This window comes from Heterocephalus glaber, unplaced genomic scaffold (genome assembly GCF_053883595.1).
Source record: "Heterocephalus glaber isolate CG9 unplaced genomic scaffold, H.glaber_assembly_v1.0 deba00000613, whole genome shotgun sequence".
In the NCBI taxonomy this organism is placed as follows: Eukaryota; Metazoa; Chordata; class Mammalia; order Rodentia; family Bathyergidae; genus Heterocephalus; species Heterocephalus glaber.
The window spans coordinates 758,844-781,093 of NW_028258152.1; the positions used below are offsets into that span (position 1 = coordinate 758,844).

Genomic DNA, 22,250 nt, shown 5'->3' on the forward strand with positions numbered 1-22,250 from the left:
TCTCCATCTCTGCCCGAGGTCCTCCCTCTGCGCACACCAGGGTGTGGACCAAGGGCGTCTATGGACTGCAGCTTTGTGCCCAGGCCCTCTAGCCTGCAGTGGTCCAAACGCCTTGCAGCTAATAGCTCAGAAGACGAGGCCCATCCCCACAGCTCTCAGAAGAAGAACAGACGCGGGGAGGAGGGAGACAGTCTGAGACAGAGCGAGAACTGGGAGAGACACTGAGACAAAGGCAGAGGGTGGTGGGCCGCGCCTGGCGGTCAGGAGGCAGCGATGGCAGTGCCACCACCCAGCTTGACAATCACCTGCTGGCAGTCACTGCAGGAGCGCTGGTCGCCCACCTTCTCCAGTGTTTGGGCAGCCTCGGGCAGCAGCACGGCCCGCTGGCCTGGGGAGGAGAGGAAGGAGAGGGAAAGGTGGCGACACGCCAGCAGGATAGCAGTGGCCTGCTCTCGTTGGCCAGGCCAGGCGTCCACCTCTCCATGCTTGGTGCTCTCGGTGGTGCGGCGCCGCAGGCTGTGCTCCAGCAGCTGGTGCGTGCGAGTAGGGCTGGCTCCTGCCATCAAGCACACAGTGGCTTCATGCAGGAACTCCTTGCGGTATGCTGGCGGAAGCTGTGTGCCAGTCTTCACAGGCTGCCCAGGTCTCGCTGGAAGCCAGCCAGCTCAGTGCCCGATGCATGGTAGGTCTCACCCAGGGCCTGGCTGGCACCTGCTTGCTTTTGCCGGAGTGCTGTCCGCAGTGACAGTAGCAGGTCACAGGTAAGCACCTGGACCACGTGGTTGAGGGGCAGGTCAGAGGTGGCCTCGCTGACATTGAGGCTGCTCCACAGGTGGCCGCTGGCCCTCTCACAGGAAAAGAAGGAATTCTGCTGCCCATCTGCTTTTGCAGAGAGCGAGGCATGCATAGCTTTGCAGGCGTGAAAGATGGCCTTCACCAGGGGGCTCTCAGTCACTTCCAGGGCCTTGGGGACACGCTCCACTTCAGTCAGACAGGAGCACACAGCTGCATCATTTCCCTGGAGCCAGCTGATGGCCAATGTGACTGCAGATGTCCACCAGCGGCAGATGACGTCAGGACCGAGGGCCAACTTGAACACTGAGCTGCTGGAGAAGGGTGGGGCTGCAAACCCTACAGAGTCCACAAAAGAATGAAGTGATTTCAGGTACTCCAAAGCACTGGAGAATGCACAACTCTCTTCTTCCTGGTCTCCAGCCTTCTTCTTGGCCTGAGGTTTCACCAATGACTCCACAGCTTGCTCCAGCAAGTTCCTGCAGAAGGCCTGGTGGACCTGGGCAACGGGGTCAGCTGGGTTCCTCTGGGCACAGTACAGACTTTCCTTGGCTGCCAACTTCACTGACCAGCTCCGCTCCATGAAAAACTTCTGGCCCAGGGGATGGCAGAGCCAGGGCAGAGAATCTGGGATGGCACTGTGCTCGAGGCCACACAGGCTCTGGGTGTGACTGAGGAAGTAGTTGGCCAGGAAGCCCAGCTTGCCTCCACACCGGGTCTTGAGCCCCATGGCAGCTGTCAGATGGATCTCCACCAGTGTGCTCGGCGGGATCTTCTCCTCAGCACACTCCGCCAGGTTCACAGCACACAAAGCCATATGCACATCTGAACATGGAGACCCTGCAGGAAGCTTCCCTGTGATGTGCAGCTGGTGCAGCCTCTGATAGGCCAGTGCTGCATCCCGTGCACTGCTCTTAGCCTCATCTTCAAAGCCAGCTGCGGTGGCCGGTGTGGCTCGCCAGCACTGGAAGACTTTCTTGAGCCATCAGGGCACCAGGCACAGCTTCTGGAGGCTGTAGCGGCTCACATTCCAGGAAAGGCTGCAGGCCAGGTCCAGGCGGGAAGTGGGCAGTGCTCGACTGAAAACTGACAGGCAGGTCTGTAAGTTGGCCGCAGCAGCTGCAAAATCTCCCCTGGCAAGGTCCAGGTCCACTTGCTTCCGGTGCCGCCAGAAGGTAACCGAGGATCTCGAGTGTGGCCGGATCACTGGCTCCCCATGGACCAGAAGCTTCACAAAGACACTTAGGACAATCACACCATTTACCAACCACAGGAGGAGCGTTGGCATCATCCAGTCAAACCAGCCCACAGAACCTGACTCAAATGACAGCACGCTGTGACTAGAGCCTGAGTACGGATGCTGGTCTGAGTCTCCAGCCCCTCCCCATTGCAGCAGGGAAGTCAGGGCGTTAAAGGAGAGGCCCAGGAAAGTGAGAACACACAGCAGAATCCGAAAGCGGTCCACCATGCCCAGCACTACAGGAGGAGAGTCCAGTTCATCTTTGACCTTTGCATCATCCAAAAGAGGACTTCCTGGCTCAGAGTCAATGGAGTAGGGGGAGAACCCAGCCTGGGACCCTGAGTCAGAGGCTGGGGGGGGACATCAGAAGGACATTCTGGTTAAAGTCATCTGTCTTCAGGTCCACATCGTTGTCCACCAGACTGCCTAGGTCCATGCCCTTCAGAAGCTTGTTTTTCTGATTTGCCAGCTTTAGTGCCATGTTTTCCTGGCGCAGTTTATGATTAACCTGCTGTAAGTATTGGATATAATCAATAGCCTTCCTCAGAACGCCAGACTTGTGCATCTTAGCATCTGTCCGCATGACTAGGTCCTTCAACTCAACGATTTTGTCGCTGATGGAGGAGCGATACCACTTCTCAATGATATTGTGTGTTGTCTGACTCTCTCCTTCTTTGGGGGGCTCGAGCTGCTTGACTCCCCCAGGCACCTGCTTAATGGGCGACTTCTCTTGTCTCATCATCACAGGCACGGTTGTCAGAATGGTGCCACTGCTGCCCACCAGGGTTGGTACTTGAAGGGCAGCCGTTTGGATGGGGGTGGTGAGGACAGTGAGGGCTGGGTTCTGGACTGCAGCCATGACAGGGCTGCCATCTGTCTTCAGTGTGGTCAAAACATGAGAATCTGTCTTGATGATCTGAGGCTGGACCGGGACCGGGACCTGCGGCACCTGGGGCGCGGCAGTGGTTTGCACCATGGCGGGGGCAAGAGTCTGCAGTGTCCCACTGGCTGGCTGTGTCAGCCCCTGCTGGGCATGTAACGTCTGCACCTGCTGCTGGATAGGAACTGGCTGTACCTGGGAGGATGTCACCAGGCTTTGGACTCGAGGCTGAAGGACTTGGAAGCTGGTGGCTGCATTCTGGTATATCAGAGGCTGGTGGATGATCCTCGTCTGAGGAGCCGCACTGGACGTTGGGGTGATCATTGCTGTCTGCTGCTGCAGCTGGGCTGGGGCCAAGGCTGGACAACAGGAGTTGCCCCTGGTGGGGTAGGAACTGTGGGTGGAGGGACTTTGACTTGCAGGGCTGCAGCCTGAGGGGAAGGAGCCAAAGGAGAGAAGGAAGACAACGGGACCTGGCTAAATGACCGCTGCATGGAGGGGTCCACAGCTCCGCCCCTGCCGCCGCTGCCATTGCTGCTGCTGCTGTTGCCACTTCCATTGCCACCTCCTCCGCTGCCGCCACTGCCGCCTCCGCCGGGGAAGGAGCTACACAGCTGCTCTGAAAACAAGTCAGGAAGCTCTCCCACCTGATGGCTGACAAACCGCAGCATCTCGTCTATGTGCCCCAGGGTCCGCTCATGGCCCAGCTCTGTGAGGGTCTCCATGGTCTCCAGGCCGCCCAGCTCACCGCTCTCATCCATCTCCCGGTTCGGCGCAGAGGTCCCCTGCCATCCCGCTCAGGGAGACACGCGGGCGGTGCCGCCGCCACCACCCATGACACCCGACACCCAACAGCCCCTGCCCAGTACCGCCTCACCGGCACAGGCCAGTCGCCGCCATGTTTGCCTGCATCTTGGTTCTTATTTTTTCCCCATTCCTAGCCCTCCCTTCAGGCCCTCCACCCTTCCCTATTTACAAAGACTTTATTTCCATTTTTTCCATTTCTCATCATTTTTCCTTTCCCTTCTTTCCTTTCCCCTGCCCCTCCCACTACCCCTACCCCTTTGGACCTTTTCTTCCTATTTTGCATTATCGATTATTCATTCTAATCATTGGTACATGTTAGGTGTACAATATAATGACATTCATCCTTGGAAATTTGCACCTTTACATAGTCTCTCTTGGTTCTTATTTGTCACCCTTGCCCAGCCCTCCCTTCAACCCCTCCAGTCCTCCCTATTTACAAAGATTTTGTTCCTATTTTTCCATTTTCTCATATTAATCCCATTCCCTTCTATCCTTTCCCCTAGCCCTCCCACTTCCTTCCCCTTTGCCCCTTTTCTTCCTATTTCACATTACCTATTATACATTTAGTCCTTAGTTACACTTTTCAGTTTCTCACACCAGAGAAACTATTCGGTATTTACACGTGTGTCCTATTTATTTCACTTAAGAGTATTCCCTCAATGTGCATCCACTTAGCTATAAATGTCTCTAATTTCTCATTTTTTATGGCTCAGTAGTACTCCATTTTATATAAAAAAAAAAAACACATTTTCTTTATCCAGTCTCCAGTTGATGGGCATTTGGGCTGTTTCCAAGTTTTAGCTATCACAAACTGTGCTGCTATGAATATGGGTGCACATATATCACTGTGGTATGATTCTTTTAACTCTTTGGGGATCCCCAGCAGTGGAATAGCGGGGTCAAATGGGACTTCCAGTCCTAGTTCTTTGAGGTATCTCCATACTGATTTCCACAGTGGTTGAACCAGTCTACACTCCCACCAGCAGTGGAGCAATGTTCCTCTTTCCCCACAGCCCTGCCAGCATTTGTTATTGGTTGATTTCATGATAGCAGCCATTCTTTCTGGAGGCAGAATCTCAGCGTTGTTTTCATTTGCATCTCTCAAATGACCAGTGATGTTGAACATTTTTTCATATGTTTATTTGCTATTTCTACTTCTTTGTCTGTGAAATGTCTCTTCACTTCAGATGCCCATTTTTGGATTGGGTCTTTAAATTTCGGAGGTCTGATCTTTTTAGGTTCTTTATAGATTCAAGATTAGTAGACCTTTGTCTGAGGAAGAGCAGGTGAAGATTTTTTCCCATATTATGGGTTGTCTCTTCACACTGTTGGTGGTTTCTCTTCTGTGCAGAAGCTTTTTAATAAGAAGAGATCCCACTTGTTGATTGTTTGTGCTAGTTCATGGGCAACGGAGGTTTTGTTCATAAAATCTTTTCCGACACCAATGTCTTCAAGAGTTCTACCTAACCTCTGTTCCAACTGGTTCAGAGTTTCTATTTTAATATTTAGATCTTTAATCCATTTTGATTTTAGTTTAGTGCATGGTGAGAGATATAGGTCTGGTTTTAATCTTTGGCAAGTTGAAACCCAATTTTTGCAGCACCATTTATTAAAGAGGCTATCTTTCCTCCAGTGAGGGTGTTTGGCTCCTTTGTGGAAGATGAGGTGGCTGAGTGTGTCTGGCGTTGTTTCTGCATCTTCTAATATGTTCCACTGGTCCTCAGGTCTGTTTCTTTGCCAGTACCATGCTGTTTTTAATCACAGTAGCTTTGTAGTATAGTTGCAGGTTGGGGATTGTGATACCCCCTGCCATGTCTCTGTTACTTAGAATTGCTTTTGCTATTCTGGGTCTCTTCTTGTTCCAAATGAATTTTTGGATTTTTTTCTCAAGGTCCATGAAGTATGCTGCTGGGATCTCAATTGGAATTGCATTAAATCTATACAGCAGTTTTGGAAGTATGGCCATTTTCACTATATGAATCCTTCCTACCCAGGAGCAGGGGATGTCTGTCCATTTTCTGATATCATCTTCAATCTCTCTTTTCAGAGTGCCATAGTTTTCAGAAAAGAGGCTTTGATTTCTTTCATTAGGTTGATTCCTAGGTATTTCAGTTTTTTGGATGCTACTGTGAAAGGAATTATTTGTCCTATTTCTCTCTCAGTGAGTCTGTCATTTGTGTAGAGGAAAGCTATTGATTTTTGTGTGTTGACCTTGTAACCAGCTACTTGACTGAATTTGGTTATTAAGTCTAGAAGACTTTTGGTGGAGTTCTTGGGGTCTTCTATATAGAGTATCATGTCATCTGCAAAAAATGACAATTTGACTTCTTCATTTCCTATCTTTATTCCTTTTATTTCTTTCTCTTGTCTAATTGCCATGGCTAATGTTTCCAGAACTATATTGAACAAGAGTGGCGATAGTGGACATCCTTGTCTTGCTCCTGATTTTAGTGTGAAGGATTTCAGTTTTTGACCATTTAGTATGAAATTGGCTGTTGGTTTTTCATAGATGGCTTTTATCAGTTTGAGATAGAGACCATCCATTCCAATTTTTTGTAGGGTTTTTATCAAAAATGCATGTTGGATTTTGTCAAATGCTTTTTCTGCATCTATGGAGATAATCATACGGTTTTTGTCCTTGGCTCTATTGATATAGTGTATTACATTGATTGATTTTCGTATATTGAACCATCCCTGCATCCCTGGGATGAATCCCACTTGATCAGGGTGTATGATCTTCTTGATGATCTTCTGCATTCTGTTTGCCAGTATCTTATTAAGGATTTTTGCATCTATGTTCATTAGTGAGATTGGCCTATAGTACTCTTTTTCAGTTGTGTCTTTCTCTGCTTTGGGGATCAAGGTGATGCTTGCTTCCAGGAATGAATTTGAGAGTATTGCTTCCCTTTCAATTTCATTGAAGAGTTTAAACAGTAGTGGCAGCAGTTCCTCTCTAAATGTCTTGTAGAATTCAGCAGTGAAGCCATCAGGGCCCGGGCTTTTCTTAGTTGATAAGTTTTTAATTATGTTTTCAGTTTTATTGGTTGATATTGGGTTGTTCAGAATTTTTAGGTCTTCTTCGTTCAACTTTGGTAATTCATATGTATCTAGGAATCTGTCCATTTCTTCTGTGTTTTCCATCTTATTGGCGTATAGGTTCTGGAAGTAGGTATTGATCCTCTGGATTTCTGCTGGGTCTGTTGTAATTTCACCCTTTTCATTCCTAATTGCATGGATTTGGGTTTTTTCTTTCCTTTTTCTGATAAGGTTGGCTAAGGGTTTGTCAATTTCGTTGATTCTTTTGAAGAACCAACTCTTGGCTTCATTGATTTTTTTGTATCGTTCTCTTAGTCTCCATTGCATTGATTTCTCCTCTGATCTTTATAATTTCCTCCCTTGTATGAGCTTTGGGGTTTTCCTGCTCTTCTTTTTCTAGAAGCTTGAGGTGCAGCTTCAGGTTGTTTAATTGGGCTCATTCTGTTTTCCTAATATGTGTATTCACTGCTATGAATTTCCCTCGTAAGACTGCTTTCATTGTGTCCCATAGATTTCAATATGTTGTATTGTCATTATCATTTAATTGAAGGAACTGTCTGATTTCTTCTTTAATTTCCTCTGTGACCCATTGGTTATGCAGAAGTGTGTTGTTCAATTTCCACATGTTTATGAAATTTTTTGAGTTTCTTTTGCTATGGATCTCCAATTTCATCGCACTATGGTCTGATAATGTACAGGGGACAACTTCAATTCCTTTGCATTTACTTAAACATGTTCTATGTGTGAGTATGTGGTCTAATTTGGAGAATGACCCATGTGCAGCTGAGAAGAATGTGTATTCTGATTTTGTGGGGTGGAAGACTCTGTCAACATCTGTTAAGTTCATTTGTTCACGAGTTCGATTGGGTTCTAGTATTTCATTACTTATTTTTAGTCTAGTTGATCTATCTATTTGTGACAGTGGGGTGTTGAGGTCCCTCACTACAATTGTATTAGTGCATATATGGCTTTTCATGTCCGTTAGCATTTGTTTTATATAGTTGGGCGCACTAGTGCTTGGTGCATAGATATTTATGATTGTCATCTCTTCCTCTTGGATTCTTCCCTTTACAAGGATGTAGTGTTCTTCTTTGTCTCTCTTAATCAGTGTTGGTTTGAAATCTACTTGATCTGCAAAGAGGATAGCTACTCCTGCTTTTTTGGGGGTTCCCGTCACATGTAGTATTGTTTTCCACCCTTTAACTTTCAGTCTATGAGTTTCCTTTTGAATTAAGTGTGTTTCTTATATGCAGCATATTGTTGGATTTTGCTTCTTGACCCATTCTGCCAGTCTATTTCTTTTGATTGGTGAATTGAGACCATTAACATTGATGGTTATAACTGAAACATATCGACTTGTCATTGCCATGACTTTTTCTTTTTGTTGGGTTCTCCCCCTTTACATTTAATTTCTTGTCATGCCAGATGGGTTCATTCTGCTTTGCTTCCTGGGGTTGTGATCCTCAATGTCTGTTCCTAGGATATTGTGTAAAATTCTTTGGAGTGCTGGTTTGGTATTCATGAAGTTCCTAAGGTTCTCTTTGTCATGAAAGTGTCTTATTTCTTCATCAATTTTGAAAGATAATTTTGCAGGGTCCATCAATCTGGGTTGGAGGCTATTTTCTTTTAGGGCTTGGAATATGTCACTCCAAGCTCTTCTTGCCTTGATGGTTTGTGTTGAGAAATCTGGTGTGATTCTGATGGGCTTTCCTTTGTATGTGATTTGTTTCTTTTCTCTAACTGCTTGTAGAACTTTGTTCTTCTGTTGTGTTTCTGGAATCTTAACAATTATATGCCTATGTGTAGATTTTTTTTGATCAAGCCTATTTGGAGTCCTATATGCCTCACTTATCTGTATGTCAAGCTTCCCCTGCTTGGGAAGTTTTCTGCCATTATTTCTGTGAAGAGATTTTTATTATGTCATCTGCACTCTCTCCTGTTTCTTCATTGACTACGATCAGTCTTATGTTATTCTTCTTTGCATCATCTAGCAGCTGCTGGATTGATTTCTCATGTTCCCTTATCATTTTGAAGCAATTTTTCTTTTTCTGGTCATTAATTGCAGTCTTATCTTCTATATCTGAAATTCTGTCCTCACATTGGCGCATTCTGCTGTGCAGACTTTTAATGGAGTTTTTCATCTCCTGGAAATCTATTTGCATCTGTTTTATGGACTCCATTTGTTTCATATGTTGGGATTCCATCATGTTCCTCAGGTCCTCTCTAGATTTATTAATCATGTCTTGCACTAGGAGCACAACTTCTCCTGTTATCTGAGAAATTATTTCTGATTTCATTTTTTCCAGATCCCCTTTTGTTGCCAGTTCAGTGGGTCCAGGTGGTTGAGTATTAGAGGGTTCCATCTCATTTCCCTTTGGGGTTGCTGTAGGTGACCTGGAAGTCTGGTTTTGAGACTTATTGATGTGTTTTCTCATTTCAACTAGGGCGGGGGGCTGTTGGTGCCTGCACAGATTACCTCCTCTGAGCTGGGAGAGGTGGGACAGGGGCCGGGAGCAGAGGTAGGGATGGTGTCCCAAAAGCTCTTTTCTGTGGACTGGGAGCAGTGGGAGGGATGGTGGCTGGGAAGCCCCTTCCTCTGGACCAGGAGCAGTGGGACAGCAGCTCCAAAACCCCTTCCTCTGGGCCAGGATTGGTGGGACAGAAGGTGGCCCAAAAGCCCTTTCCTCTGGCCTGAGAGCAGCAGGAGGGATGGTGGCCGGGAAGCCCCTTCCTCTGGACCAGGAGCAGTGGGACAGCAGCTCTGAAGCCCCTACCTCTGGGCCAGGAGCAGCGGGACTCAGTACCGTGGTCTGGTGGTCCAGTGTCCTCTGCGTTTTTGAAGTGTGGAACCAGGTGGCTGCCTGTCTGCAGCGGGCTGATTCGGCATGTTCTGCGCGACTGGGGACCTCAGTAGGGTGTGCACTACCTTGCATTTCTGAGATGTCTCCCACTTTCATCTTTTTATACCTTGTTGCATTTAATTTGTTGATGTATTATTAAAGATTACCTATCTTTGTTTAAAGAGGCTGTTGGCCTACAATTTTCTTTTTTCTTTCTTTCTGTACTTATTCATTTTTGTTTTGGTTGTGGCTTTGGTTTTGGTTTTGGGTCTTTGTTGCTGTTGCAGTTGCTGCTGCATCTTTGACAGGTTTTGGCATCAGGGCTGTATTGACTTCATAAGGCAGGGTGAGAACTATTCCCTCCTCCTTTATTTTTGGAAAGAGGATATGTAAGATGAACCTTTTTTCCTTAAATATTTGTGAGAATTCACCACTGACACCATCTGGACCTAGAGTTTCTTGAGGGACAAAAAATAATTTAATATCACAGTTTACTCCATTCCAAATCCCCTGAGAGAATATGTGGTAAACAGTTTATCCTGGTATCTGATTTAATACTTTTGAGTCTCTGTTACTTAATAGAGAAGGATAGTGAGCATGAACAATAACTAAGAAATTATCAGAATGAAAAACTGGCATGCTGTTCATAGAAAAAATGTTCAATTTCTCCTATTGGATGATAGATGACCTGATTGTATAAGAGAAGTTGAACCCTGATTAGATCACCCAGACCCCAATCCAGCAAGCCAAGGCTTGGGGACCAACACTTGCGATGCTTTCCAGAGTCGCTCAGTATCATTTATCTTTTCTATTCCTGACACTCACAATTACTGACCAGCCTTCTATTTTCCAGCAAAAATAAAATATCATTGAATGTGCCAAAATACTGAAATTGGTTGGACAAAATAAAAACTACCAAGGGCAGGAAGATTTGGGTTATTATACAAAATTTTTTATTTTAATCTCCCCATTCCCCAATCCAAGTTAGATTTTCAGACCTCTGTTTCACTTATGTATGTAGACTATGTATAGGGATGATTCCATATCCCGTATAATTTTTGTGTCCGCATACACACTCTTTTGATTTGTCATTTTGTGTTTTTCCATTCTCTACTATAACTCTCAACAAAAAATACATTTGTTCCACCTGAAGGCTGATGGATAATTAAAATGGCTTATTTGAATGTAACAATAACCATTCACACATGTTCCTATTAAAAAAGAAGACCTGGCCATAAAGGAATAAGGCTGAATTATAAAGGATGATGTACAACATACTCATTTCCCTTGTTGGTTACACACTTTTTCCAGTGAATTTACATTCTCAGTGTATGTAAGGGACTATTTTTTAGGACTGCCTTCAGCAGCTATGTCCCAGGCTCCTAACAGTCCCCAGTAAGTGTCTTGAGTAACTGTGAACAAATGAAAGCCATGAACACATAGCTGGATATTCTCCATTTACTCCTCTGGATCGCTATCCGTGCTTGTCCATTCTGCCTTGTCTCGGGAGGCTAAACTGTATGAAGTGGACAGCACATATTGCCTAGCTGTCTACCTCTCTATCAAGTCTGACAAATGGAAGCATCATTAGATCATTAGAATTTTTTTTTGGTCCAGGAATCGAACTCAGGACCTTGTGCTTGCAAGGCAGATGGCTAAATCCCCAGCCACATCATTAGAATTTTGAAGACAAAGAAGAGAGTTCAGATGTGACTTCCTTCCTCCCAAGTTCCCAGGGCCAATGGGAAAGTTCTGCATTCCAATAGCTGCTCACTTTCTTTATCCTTTTCCGGCCCAAGGAAAATAAGGCCTCCCCATCCTCTGTTTGTTTCCCATCATCCTTTCCATATCTTTTATAAATACTTTATTAAAAGTTCTTTAGTTACACACACTGTATGAACTGGCAATATATTTCTTGCCCAAGCTCTGACTGAAAAAGAAGTCAAATCTGCTGAACAAGATGATTAAGCTGGGTAGCATGCCTTCCATTCAAAAGATAGACCATAAAATTTCATGAATAATTTTAGCACTGCCCCTTCACTGGTTTTTAAGTTTGTCCCAAAATTGTTTAGAACAGGGATAGTATCATCTAAACATCTAGTCTCCACAGATAACTACTTTAGTGGAAGCTCTATTCATCTAGTTATTAAAGCTCTGTACATTTGTTGTTTTAATGTCTCATAACTATTATATCTGTTCCTAATTTTCAGTAAGAAAATAGGTACCTTGAAATTTCTGAATGCATAATTAAATTTTTGGAGCACTGGGTCCAGATAGGAAAAACAGGAAATAGCTTATTAGAGAAAGAGAAAGGAAAATTTACTTGAGGATAGATTTGACATCATGAGGCACTGGAAAAGAAATAAGACTATTTCCAAAAAACATATTTCATTAAGTAGACATATGTAAAATTATTTTCATGTTGTGAGGGGCAAGTTGTCTATGATTTTAGCCCTAAAATATGCATGTGCTTCAAGACTCATTTATTTCCTGAAATTCTCCAGGAACCAGTTTTCTTTTTAAAAATATTAATATTTAAGACAAAAATTTTAAACCTGAGCTGGTGGTTAGTTCTCTACCTAATTTCATAAAGCTGGTGTTAAGCCCATCTCTTCCTTTTTTCTGTACATAATGTACTATATTGAGCTGTTATTGTGGCTTAAAAATACAAGATGAACATTTTGAATGTTCTCAGTGTTTTTAATTTAGATTTGCACAATCATAGAAATTAGGGATGGAAAAGCTATGATTCTTCCTCTTAATATAAACCGTAATGCTCGGTCCAGACTTACTGATTAATGATGCTAACAGGAAAAAGCCCTCTAGGCAATTGCTCCGTTATTTCGGGATTTCTAGACTAACATGATCTCTTGAACAGGATGCCATTACTTCAGCGATTCACCCTGTAGTCCTAACAAAACATGTCTTTTTCTCTTGGCATTACATTTATTGGTTGACAGAGGCTGTATCTACCAACAGCAGTATTTGAATAAAAAAAGTCATTACAATGAACTATAACATCAAGATTGGCCTAGAAAAGACACAAACATGAAACTCCCCAGCTCGTTTCATTTGGAGCAATGGAGACAACAAAATTCTTTCACTTAGTTAAATTTCATTCATTCATATGATGGAATATTAGCAACACAAACTTCCACGTAGTTTATTTTGTATTAACAAAGATCTACATTTAACGTCTTTTATCTGTCCAATAACTTAATGGTTCTTTTTTCACACAAGAGGCAAAACAGCCATTTAAATACTATGCCTTTGGAGATTCTCTTAATGCTGCTTTTTTTCTTTTAAGTATAGCTCCATATTAAATGCATGTAGCTGAAACGAACTTGGTGAATCATCTAGTGTTTAACTTTATTTCACATGTGAGGAAGGAAACTAAATCCAAAGAGTAATTCGTCACTACCCCTTTCAATTTTTTTGCTATTATTTACTAAGAAGATATACGTTACTTTTGAAAATAGCATTTGAAAAAGAATATGATTTATTTCCAAGGAATACTCCCAAATAATTTTAGAAATAATTTGAAATTCTGCGAAAAGCTTTTCTTCATTTCAAATCATAGTTATTTCAAAACTAAACACATTGTTGATGCTACCCCCTTCCAATGTAAATAAACTCAGGGCGAATTATACCCTTATCATATGCTGTTAGCCAGCTATGTATTTTACATATTTTTCTTATGACCCTAACCAGTTAGTAAGCTCTCTTTTCCTTCTCCCAATGTGCCTACCCTCCCATTTTCCATGCAGTCAAGTACACTGACTGATGGAACTTATGGGTAATTCAGAATCCACAATTCCAATTAACCAAGTGGTAATATCAATAACATTGGCTTGAGAAGAGATAAATTAGTATTTACGTTGCTTTACTATGCACATGAATTGATTAATCTTAATAGAAATAACCCAAAATATATCTGCTAGAAATGTGACATAGAGGACAAGTAAACATATAATTGGGTATAAGACAAACTAGTCAATCCTAATTGTGCCCTTTGATTAGTAAGAGTTGTGTTGAGAGTTCAGCCTAAGATAAACACCTATGATCAATAGGTACAATATAGCAGGTAAAACATTTCCACTTCAACTAAAACTATAACTCCCAAGCAGGGAGTATTTTTTTCCCTCTTCAGTTAGAAGAACTGGAAAAAGATGGTTTTAATGGAATAGACTTATCATTAGTTTTAAATGCCTTCTATATTATGCAGATTATATATAGCTCATTTGACATTTATTGTTCTGCTTCTTTGTTAAATAGACAGTGGTTTCCATCATAAAAATCTCAATTTGTCTAAAACATTAGTTAGTTGAAACCTAAAAATGTTTCCCCCTGTAATACTTGTCTGACATCCCTTGGAAAGAATTTTTAACCAATAGGAAAAAAATAAGTTTATACTGGAGAGCATTTTGTTAAATCCATTTGGCTGGGTCAGTAGGCTTGAAATTTGGCAATGCCTGTAAATTTTGTTTAATTTCATTTCATTTTGAAATTTTGCTGAGTGAATAGAACTAGCTGAAGAACTCAGAGAATGATTGATTATAGAAAGTTTTTTAAATATTGCCTAAAACATGAAGAAAAAGGCATCAAAGAGTAAGAGTTGAAAGACAAGGGAACTATCCAATTTACCAGAATTTTAGAAAGCCGGGTACTAACAAAGTATACAGGATGAAAATGAAAGACCCAAAAGAATCATTTTATTCCTCCTGAATATGACTGATATTTCTTTTCTGTAGAACATAGTCAACATTTAGATGGACTTTACTAAAGGAATATTTAGTCATAAAAATATAAACTAGAATTAAAAGCATAAGATGAGAAGTTCGATGGATTTACAGAAACTATTCCATGCTCTGATTGCAAATGAATACAACATTTTTGCACTAGCTGAGATGTCAAACCATTTACTCTCTCAGTGGACCTCTTCCTTTCTCAGGTTGGTATATCTATCAGTCAGTCCTCACTAGAGACAGAGTCAAGTGTGGAAGAGTGCAAAAAAGAGAGCCAAATGATTCAGTCAAAAGTCAAAGACACTGACCTCACTATAGAGTCTTGTGCAAGTCGACATCAGGAAGCCCAAGGGTTTGTGAGAGAAGCTGAAGAGTGTGCACTGGAAGCCAGGAGATGAATGTCCAGCACGAAGGCAAAGATTGGAGCCTCTCCAAAGAAACACAAATGAGCTTTCCTCCTTCTTTCTCCTTTTTATTTGATTCAGGGTACAAGCCTCGTAGTTGGTGCACTCAAATCCAAGGTGGGTCTTCCATCCCAGTAAATCCATTCAGTCGCCCCCAGAACTATGCCAAGCCAACCAGTTGATCATTTCTTACTCAAGTGGACACAACAGTGAACTATATCATAGTTGGTTTCTCAGGGTGAGTCTTGAATCTCACAATCCACAAACTGAGACTATCTAGGAACAATGTGGAACTCTGGAGAAAGATCATCCCTGAGAGCACGTTCAAGGTCACATGAATATAGTCTAAGTCACTGTTCCAACATATAAATCATTCTGGTAAGAAAAGGCTTCAGAAAAATGATGCATTTTGACCTGAATTTCCCTCTAGACACCTTTGAGGAAAGTGCCTGTTGACTCTGGGGAAGGAGACTCCTGCTAAGCCTAGGCTGGTCAGAAGAGTTAACCCATTAAGCATAGGACATGAACAATGTCAGAGACCACAGCCAGAAGCATAGGAATTTGCAGATTCTCTAAATTGTCCTCGGTCACAGGTCAACGAAATAAAACTCACACACAAAAGTAAAAGATAAGTACATTTTCCAGGAAGATTTTCTACAGGAGATGGGAGTCCTCTAGGACGGGAGGGTGAAAAGTAGGCATTTACCTTGGTGAGGTGAACTATTCATCACAGTTTAGCCCAACACACCCCCTTTTTGAGGCCCTACTGCGTAGCAGCTTTGTGAAACAATACAAGGCCCAAAGAGAGAACAAAAGAAAGGGCGACAAGAAAGAGAGTTTGCCCCAAGAAGTGGAGTTGAAATAAGACACAGCTGTACTTGCTCCCAGCCGATACCAGCCCAGTGAGACAAGCAGCATGAAGCTCCACAGCCGTCCGGGGCCCGCCCACGCTACTGTGAGGTCAGTTTAGCCGCCAATCCCACCCCCAGCCCCTACCCAGTGCGCCTCTGGCCTTCTGGCTTTCTTGCTGCCTGGTCCCACACTACAGAAGCACAGGCGATTATAAAGACCCTTGTCCTGAGCGCCACAAGATAGAGCAGAAGTTAGTAACAGAAAGAGGGCTTCTCAGGCTCCTCAATGAAAAGTGAAGCTCAGCGGAAAAGCATAGATTCTCTTTACTAATAAAGGCACATCAGACCACTGTACTTGGTCTGCTGCTGGATTGCTGAGACTCATTGACTCGTATATGCACACGGATTCCTACGTTGCCTACTGTGACAGCAGAGACATACCCTGAAGGAGGCCCGTAATTTTTATTTGTTGCTATTTGCAAAAAAGAAAAAAAAATTTTTTTTCTTTTATTTTTAATTCTTAATTTTTACATTTTTCTACTCTTTAACTTTTTACTTTTCTTTCTTTTATTTTTTTCTTTCTCTCTCTCTCACTCATTCTCTCGCTGTCCCACATTACTCATCTCCCATTTGTTCCTTTCTGCACTGAATTCAGATTTCTCCCTTATTTTTCTTTTCTTCTCTTTTTCCTTCTCTTGATTATCATTCGGTTTAAAGGAAAGCAAATACAGAATCTAGTCTCCCTGTTGCTGTTAGGTGATTCTATTCACATTTTTGTTCTTTCATTCTGCCTTTTCCTCTTGCCTTTAACAACTTCTTAGAGTTTGTGTGATCTTTCTTTGTCTTCTGGCCTCACCACTTATCTTACCTGTTCTTTCTACCAGTCCCTCCCTCCCTAATTCCTTTTATCCCCCTACCCTGAAGGGGAAAGATGCTATATTGTAGAGTTTATTCATTATAAACTTATGTTAGGTTGGTCCTCGGTTTTAATTTAATTCACATAGTTAAATGTGATAGATTAATAACTACCACAAATTGTCATTTTCTAAGCTGCCCTTGATGCTATGGTATTGCTGATTGTGTCATTTGGGCTAACATGTTGTGATTGATCTAATTATTTTTCCTTCCCGGTATAAGGAAAATGAAATAGCCTCAGAGTCATTAGAGTCTCAAACCCCAAACACAAGCTATATGTGGAAGACACCTCTGAAAAGCAGTCATTCCACAAGAGCTTTAAACACAAGCAACAAAGATACCTACATTAAGCAATTTTGAAATATCAACCCAGGAATTAAAAGAAGGACAGTACCAAAAACAAAAATGAGAAGACACTTAAGCAAGGCACAAATGCAGGCTTCCACATCACAAAAAGGAAATTCTGGGGGAAATTAGGTGGAAAAGTCTGATAATCAACCACTTGGACACCCTGAACTGATAGCACAGGAAGTAACAAAGCAGATGCATGAGGCTCTAGAAAAATTCAAAACAGAAATAATCTCCCAGATAAATACGGACATGGTGAGCAGAGTGAAAGACATGATTAGAGGCTCTAGAGCAGAAACAGATTTAAAAAATAGATGAGATCAGAAACATGCTGGAAGCCATGAATGCCCAACATAAAAAAGAAATGGAATCCATGAAACAGATTCAAACAGATATTCAGGAGATTAAAAACTCCATTGAAAGCGTACAGAGCAGACTAAGAGAATCTGAAGACAGAACATCAGATATAGAAGACAGGATTGCAGTGAAGGACCATGAAAACAGAGATTTCTTAAAGATAGTAAGGGACCATGAGAAAAAAATCCAACAGCTGCTAGATAATGCAAAGAATAATATAAGACTGATAGGACTCCATGAAAAAACAGGAGAAAGTACAATTGACATAAAAAAAAACTGTTCACAGAAGTAATAGTAGAAAACTTCCCAGACAGAGGTAGAGAATTGGACATACAGATAAGTGAGGTATATAGGACTCCAACTAGCCATGACCAAAAAAAATCTACACCTAGACATATAATAGTCAAAATCTCAGAAACCCAACAGAAGAACAAAATTCTACAGGCAGTTGGACAAAAGAAACAAATCACCTACAAAGGAAAGCCCATCAAAATCATGGCAGATTTCTCAACACAAACCCTCAAGTCAAGGAGAGCCTGGAGTGAAGTATTTCAAACCCTAAAAAAAAAAACTTCCAACCTAGACTATATGCAGCAAAATTATCTTTCAAAATCGATGGGGAAATTAATTTCATGAACACCAAACCAGCACTCCAAACAATTTTAAGCAATATCCTAGAAAAAGACAATGAAGGTCACAACTCCATGAGGCCCAACTGAGAGAAGGCACCATGCAAAGTAAGACACTAAAGTGAAAGCGGGGGAAATAAGCAATAAAAGAGTCAACAACAGTAAAACATCATGACAAGGATGAGTCAATATCTCTCAATTATAACTATCAATGTTAACAGCCTCAATTCACCAGTCAAAAGAAATAGACTGACCAAAAGGATTAAGAAGCAAAATCCAGCAATATGCTGTATACAAGAAACACACTTAACTCAAAAGGAAATCCATAGACTGAAAGTAAAAGGATGGAAAACAGTTCTCCACACAACAGAAACCCAGAAAAAAACAGGTGTAACAATCTTATTTGTAGAAAGAGTAGATTTCAAACCAAAACTAATTAAGAGAGACAAAGATGGTCACTACATCCTTGCGAAGGGAACAATCCAAGAGGAAGAGATGACAATCCTAAATATATATGCACCAAATACAAATGCCCCCAACTATACAAAACAAATATTAATGGACATGAAAAACCAAATAAGCACTAATACAATTGTAGTGGGGGACCTCAACACCCCTCTATTACAAATAGACAGATCAACTAGAAAAAAAATTAACAATGAAATTCTAGAACTGAACCAAGCTATTGAACAAATGGACTTAATAGATGTTTACAGAGTGTTCCACCCCACAAAATCAGAATACACATTCTTTTCAGCTGCACACGGGTCATTCTCCAAAATAGATTACATGCTAACTCATAGGACATATCTAAGTAAATGTAAAAGAATTGAAGTTACCCCCTGTATATTATCAGACCATAGTGCAATAAAATTAGAGATCAATAACTTAGGAAATGGCAAAACACCCACAAACACATGGAAATTGAACAACACCCTCCTGAACAACCAGTGGGTGACAGAGGAAATTAAAGAAGAAATTAGACAGTTTCTACAAGTAAATGATAATGCCCATACAACATACAGGAATCTGTGGGAAGGACACAATGGAAGCGGTTCTACACAGGGAATTCATAGCAGTGAATGCCCATATTAGGACAACAGAGAGAACTCAGTTAAATAACCTAATGCAGAACCTCAAGCTGCTAGAAAAAGAAGAGGATAACAAACCCAAAGCTCATACAAGAAAGGAAATTATAAAGCCGTGAGCAGAAATCAATGCAATGGAGATGAAGAGGATGATACAAAAAATCAATGAATCAAAGAGTTGGTTTTTTGAAAGAATAAATAAAATTGATAAACCTTTAGCCAATCTTATCAAAAAAAGGAAAGAAAAGGCTCAAATCCATGCAATTAAGAATGAAAAAGGTGAAGCCACAACAGATCCAACATAAATCCAGAGGATCATCAATACCTACTTTGAGAACCTGTACTCTAATAAAATGGAAAACACAGAAGAAATGGACAGATTCCTAGATACATATGAATTGCCAAAGTTAAATGAAGAAGATATAGAAATTCTAAACACCCCAATAACAATGAGTGAAATTGAAAATGTAATAAAAAATTTACCAACAAAGAAAAGCCCAGGTCCTGATGGCTTCACTGCTGAATTCTACAAGACATTTAAAGAAGAACTATCGCCATTATTCTTTAAACTCATCAAGGAAATTGAAAGGGAAGCAAGGTTTCCAAATTCATTCCTGGAAACAAGTGTTACTTTGATCCCAAAACCAGGGAAAGACCCAACCCAAAAAGAGAACTACAGACCAATCTTCCTAATGAACATAGATGCAAAAATCCTCAACAAGATACTGGCAAACAGAATACAGAGTGTCATCAAGAAGATCATACACCCTGACCAAGTCAGATTTATCCCAGGCATGCAAGGACGGTTCAACATCCATAAATCAATAAATGTAATACACTATATCAACAGAGTCAAGGACAAAAACCACATGATCATCTCAATAGATGCAGAAAAAGCATTTGACAAAATCCAACACCCATTCATGATAAAAACGCTACAGAAAATTGGAATAGAATGTCTTTATCTCAACCTGATTAAGGCTATTTCTGAAAAACCAACAGTCAACATGATACTAAATGGTCAAAAACTGAAAACTTTCACACTAAAATCAGGAACAAGACAAGGATGCCCACTATCATCACTCCTATTCAATATTGTTCTGGAAACATTAGCCACAGCAATTAGAAAAGAGAAAGAAATAAAAGGAATAAAGATAGGAAAGGAAGAAGTTAAACTGTCACTATTTGCTGATGATATGATACTTTACATAGAAGATCCCAAAAACTCAGTCAAAAGTCTTCTAGACCTAATTGACAGATTCAATAGAGCAGCTGGATACAAAGTCAACACTCAAAAAACAATAGCCTTCTTATACACAAATAGCAGACCCACTGAGAGAGAATTTGGGAAATAATTCCTTTTATAATAGCATCTAAAAAAACGAAATATCTAGGAATCAACCTAACAAAGGAAGCAAAAGACCTCTACACTGAAAACTACAGCATTCTGAAGAAGGAGATTGAGAAAGATATAAGAAAATGGAAAGACATCCCTTATTCCTGAGTAGGAAGAATCAATATAGTGAAAATGGCCATACTTCCAAAATTACTATATAGATTTAAAGCAATGCCGATTGAAATTCCAACAATATACTTCACAGAACTAGAGAAAACAATCCAAAAATTTATTTGGAAGCAGAAGAAAACTAGAATAGCAAAAGCAATTCTAGGCAACAGAGACATGATTGGGGGTATCACAATCCCCAACTTGAAACTATACTACAAAGCTACTGTGATAAAATCAGCATGGTACTGGCAAAGAAACAGACCCAAAGATCAGTGGAATAGATTAGAAAATGCAGAAACAACTCCAGACATACTGAGCCACCTCATCTTTGACAAAGGAGCCAACCACCCTCATTGGAGGAAAAATAGCCTATTTAATAAATGGTGTTGGAAAAACTGGATTTTAACCTGCCAAAGATTAAAACTAGACCCATACCTATCACCATGCACTGAACTAAGATCGAAGTGGATTAAAGATCTAAATATTAAGACAGAAACACTAAACTTGCTGGAAGATAAGTTAGGTAGAACTCTTGATGACATTGGCATAGGAAAAGACTTCATGAATAAATCTTCAGTAACACGGGAGCTAGCACAAAGAATCAACAACTAGGATCTCATCATATTAAAAAGCTTCTGCACTGCAAGAGAAACCACCAACAGAGCTAACAGACAACCTACAATGTGGGAAGAAATTTTTAGCAGCTGCACCTCAGACAAAGGTCTACTATCGAGAATATATAAAGAATTGAAAAAAATCAGACCCCCCAAATTCAAAGACCCAATTCAAAAATGGGCATCCGAAATGAACAGACATTTCTCAAAGAAGTAAAAACAGCAAATAAATATATGAAAAAATGTTCAACATCACTGGTCATTTGAGAGATGCAGATGAAAACAACACTGAGATTCCACCTCACCCCACAAAGAATGGCTGCTATCAAGAAATCAACCAATAACAAATGCTGGCTGGGTGTGGAGAGAAAGGAACCCTTCTCCATTGTTGGTAGGAATGTAGACTGGTGCAACCACTGTGGAAATAAGTATGGAGATACCTCAAAGAACTAGGACTACAGGTCCCATTTGACCCAGCTATTCCCCTGCTAGGTATCTTCCCCAAAGAATTAAAAGAATCATACCACAGTGATATATTTGCACCTATGTTTATAGTGGCACAGTTTGTAATAGCTAAAGCTTGGAAATAGCCCAAGTGCCCATCGACTAGAAACTGGATAAAGAAAGTGTGTTTTTTTTATAAAACGGAGTACTACTCAGCCATAAAGAATGAGAAACTAGAGACATTTATAGCTAAATGGATGCATATTGAGGCCATAATCTTAAGTGAAATAAATAGGACATACATGTGTAAATAATGAATAGTTTCTCTAGTGTGAGAAACTGAAAGTGTAAATAAGGATGAAAATGATTTAAATGAATAATTGATAATTTGAAACAGGAAAAGGTCCAAGTGTTTGGGGTGGCTGGAGGGGAAGGGGAAAGGGAAGAAGGGAACGGAAAAATTATGACACAGAAAAAAAAATGGAATCACAGTCTGTGTAAATAGGGAAGGGTGGACACAGCTGCACTATCTATGTCATCCAGGGTGAAGGGTGTACAGGTAATGGGAGAAAAAATAAGGACTAAAATACATCATGTTCAGGTACAAACACTCAATGATAAATGTAAATGTATTATATAACTAAAATGTACCACTAAATATATAAATTTTAAAAAAAGAAATAAGATACAGCTGCACTATTTATGTCATCCAAGGAAAGATCATAGCTGAGAATCCCATGTTTTGGGCTTCAA

The 22,250-nt window shown here is 41.2% G+C and overlaps 1 long non-coding RNA gene and 1 pseudogene across 1 annotated transcript in view; both read right to left on the minus strand.

The window, feature by feature from the left end:
• LOC110346587 (uncharacterized) overlaps positions 1–22,250 on the minus strand; it is a 95,105-nt gene that overhangs the window by 24,742 nt on the left and 48,113 nt on the right. The gene's annotated exons all lie outside the window — the stretch shown is intronic.
• Positions 159–3,858, minus strand: LOC101702537 (sterol regulatory element-binding protein 2 pseudogene; annotated as a pseudogene).